The 4070-nt window shown below is 39.0% G+C and overlaps 1 long non-coding RNA gene across 1 annotated transcript; it reads right to left on the reverse strand.

Moving 5' to 3' along the window:
- Positions 1–409: 409 nt before the first annotated feature.
- On the reverse strand, positions 410–2109 carry LOC122192275. The gene is made up of 3 exons (XR_006182575.1): positions 1971–2109; positions 1508–1661; positions 410–599 (listed from the first exon to the last, which is right to left on the reverse strand). It is a non-coding gene; the product is annotated as an uncharacterized LOC122192275 (long non-coding RNA).
- Between the last annotated feature and the right edge of the window lie 1961 nt (positions 2110–4070).

Consider the following 4070-nt stretch of genomic DNA (forward strand, 5'->3'; position numbering starts at 1 on the left):
ACTTAATGAGTTTCACATACCAATTGAAGAATAGAGAAAAAATGATTACAAGTTAGGTGCCACTTGGAACACTTGAGGTACTTTCCCTGATGCTCTAGAAAAGTGTTGATGTTCCCCAAATCCCATCTCATCCCCTTGTGGGACACCAGTGGGTCTCATCTTGTTTCAAGTAGCACTAGAAGTCTATGCTTAGACAATGACTCTCCCATAACTTATGTACAGTATATGAATAACCTTTAGGAGAAAACTGAAATGGGTAAAATTCATCCATACTCAAGGTTTTTGCCATGTGTTTCTGGAAACTGTGACAAATGTGTTTCATTTGCCTACTTAGTAACAGTAATGAACTGCTGGCAACATCACATAAAAAGAAAAGTTGCAGAATCAGAAAAAAAATGCTGAAAAGTTTACCTTTATAGGAAAGTTTGAGTCTTGGGATATTTTGTTTTGACGTTCCAGTGACGGGAAGGAACAGCATTGCTAAAGATAACAGACTGCAGGCATTCGGTACTTGGGAAGCTCTCATTTTGCTCTCTTCTTATGCACTTTTTGCACTACCGTGAAATATCTCCGCACTCTTCAAACAATCCAAGTTTAATCTGGAAGCAAAAATAAAACATCTGTAGATCTTTTTCATTATCATATAAATAATATTTCTGAAAATAAGCCAGACCCAACCAGCTTAAGTAACTCATTTAGCACATTTGCTACAGAAGTTTATTGTTTTATTTTTCTCTAGTATAAATCAAAATCAGTTTCTTTAATACCACATTTACTTGAAGGTCGGGAAAATATGTAAGATTTTCAAAGAACAATGTCTAACATAGCTGCAGTCTAAACAAAAAATTAATTCAGTGTCAATGAAAGAATATTTGCCATTCAAATACGATTGTGCATCTCATTAGTTTATACAGCTCCATTTGATATCATGCTGTTTTACACCTCATTCTTTATCTCAGTATAAAAGCTATTATATGTTTATCCTATGGCTAGAATAAGTTGCTGGATCACAGATACCAAGAGATAAAAATCTGAGTTAACAGTAAGGAGATATCCATCATAAATTTTCATAAATAAACTAAGAAAATTGCAGTGTTTTTTCCAAATAAAGTTTGAAAAGAGAAAAAAGTCAGCACTGCTGATGGACTTAAACGTCCTTTTCAGTACAATATTTTCAGCAGAATAACTGCCTCAATTCACCCACAAAATGTCCTATAAACTTTAATGAGTAGTTCATGCTGAGGTCAATAGGCTGATATGGGACTGTGTTAATACAGGGCGCAACTAAGCCAGCTTTGCAACACTTTTCACTTAATAACAGTCATTCATATTCCATAAATCTTAAAGTGTTTTACAAAAGAAAGCAATTATCACTGTCCTTATTTTCCCTAGACAAGACTGCAACCATAAAACTGTAACAAACTTATTTCCTACAGGTCACACAGCCACCTCAGTAGCTGCACAGAAAGCAGCAACAGTTTTCCTGGAGTCGAGTCTTGTTTGGTACCTGATTTTGAAGGATCCCTTTTGCCCAGTAAATCTTTTTTTTTCCTAAGGAATTACTAAGGAAATGACATCTTGATTTCTCAAGGCAGAAGTTGATGGTTAATAAATCATAGAGGTCAGAACACGAAAATATTTGTCAGGGCAGATTCCTCCTCCTGCAAGTGCAATATCAGAAGTCAGAGGAAGACATCCAGGGAAATGACAAGTTTGAGTGATGCTGTAAATCAAAGTATAAGGGAATGTCATGGCTAGTAACAAGATTAATGGCTCATGATTTTTCATCAGAATTATATTCTGAAAGGTACCAAAGCCTTTTGCACAAAAATAAGTGGAAAGACTCCTTGTGAGCCCATGAGGGACCCAGCACAGCTCAGCCACCCCAAGTAACCCCAAATGTCTTGCACTTCATCTAGCTGCAGAGCCCCTTCTGCATGCTGCAGAGGAATCCAGAATCAATTCAGTACCTTATGAGGTAGCAGGTAGTACTACCTTCCTTGCACAAAGGGACTGGAAAGAAGACATCTTTAGTTCTCTTTGCCTAGGGAAACCTTTCACAAATGAAGCTGTGGCTTTCTGAGCTTCCAGCACTTCTGCCAATGCTAAAGGACAAGGGAGTGTACAGGAAGGCTGTGATGGGGAAAGAGAAAAGGGAACAGAGTTGAAAAACGCCTGTAGCGTCCTTCCTACGAAGAACATTAAGCCTCTTTCTTCTCAATCCCTTCCTCAACATTTATATTCTGTGTCTGAATGCAATACTTTTGGCCAAGTGCCACCACACATTCGTGAGATGACACAAAAAGAAAGCAAAACAAATTTGAAATGTCTTTGTTTTCTATCTTTCTATTCTTTTTTACTAGACTACAGGATCCTGAAAGATGACAGCCCTTACTTCTTCCATGCTGGTACACTTGTTTGTGGTGGGACTAAAACTAACATTAACTCTTGCTGGGTCATATGGTGAAAAGGGGGAAAAGAAGGAGAGGAGAAAGGGAAAGGATCATATTAAGATGAGACACACCAGTCCTATTCATCTTCTGCAGGATGACAGAGACAAACCACACTTCAAAAATAAGCAATTAACAGGGAGTCAATCTCACTGCAGGTATGCTGAGATATTGTGGCTTGGGGGTTTGGGTCACAGCCAACAGGAGTCACACCAGAGAATTTGGGGCTCATCTTTTCAAGGTGAAATACAATGAAGTAAAAAAAAAAAAGCCATTGGTAGAAAAAAAGTTGTTGACCAAACACACTGTACTGTTTGGTTGGAGACTGCATTTGGCCTTTTGGTCATAGGGAAATTCACTTTTTCATTCAGTGTTCTGCTAATGGAAATCTTTTTTTTTCTTTTTCTTTTTTTTTTTTCCCCCCTTTTTAGTTGAACAGTGTCTGTGAAGAAACATTTGCTTTAATTCCTGACACATGGCGTTTAGTTTACACTGAAGGCAGCTGCTCTGTGAGCTTGAGCCAACCATCTTCTAGACTCACAGCAATCCATCCAGATTGTCACATATATTTTTAGTTTATGATGATCTTCTAATACAATTCCAGCTTCCACACAGAATCCTTCCAACAGTCTAATGACTAGCTCAGGTTAATGAACTTCAGAACAACTAACTGGCCACTAATCTTCAGGAAGTACCCTTCCTCTCTGTAACATATGTAATGTCAATCAGTGCCCTGAGCTCAAAGGAGGTGTGGTCATGCTGCTCCAAAATAATCAGGCCCAAGAACAGAAATAAAATACAAAACCTAAAAGCTAATCTAACTTCCTTCTTTTCCTCTGCTCAAGTAGGAGTTTTGTCCAAGGACGAAAAATTGTTTCCTTTAGTTAAATATTTCTGTTAGGCATCAACATGCTGCAAAACTTCCTCAAAACGATCAGACCCAACATAAATAAGGCAAATGAACTCAGAGAAAAAGTCTGAAGCCGAAGCTGCTTTCCCACCTTGGCTTCAGCTAGGAAATTTCTCCACTGTGTTAATTATCACCTGCAAGACCAGCTAAGGAAGGAAGCTATGTACACATTTTGTGGGACTGGGGTATTTCCACCAGAAGAAAGGAGCTATTATTTGCCCCATGCAGGACTGGGAGGTGCCTGGTTGAAGAGGGCCAAGGGCCAGGCTCCATCCTTCCTAGACCTCCCTGTGGAACCCATTAATTCACATCAAGCATGGGTGAAAACTGCCAAAAAGACAAAATGTGGATTTGCTGGTGTCCTGCCATCTTTGCCAGAGAGAGGCAGCTGGACGTAACTGGCACATGTGATGTCACGTCTGCGAAATGAGGTGTCACCTCCTTGCAATTGGTCAGATTTAGTGGAGCCTATAAAACAGATTGCTCTGAAGCTACTGTCTGAAAGAGGAAAACCTGGAGCCAATTTACTAAACATAATTTATTCCAGGCTCTTTGTTACAATAAACAGAGCTCTTCAGACTTCTCCAATACACAACCAGTAGGAAGCTTTGCATTCATGGGAGGTTTTTTTTCATTTGTTCAGCTAAACCTATCTGAATGCAAAATCTTGTATTCACAAATACTGGGAAGATGTTTGACCTCCCATGGCA

This window comes from Lagopus leucura, unplaced genomic scaffold (assembly GCF_019238085.1).
Source record: "Lagopus leucura isolate 7727_CA_CO unplaced genomic scaffold, USGS_WTPT01 49072-0_obj-0_obj, whole genome shotgun sequence".
Taxonomy (NCBI): Eukaryota; Metazoa; Chordata; class Aves; order Galliformes; family Phasianidae; genus Lagopus; species Lagopus leucura.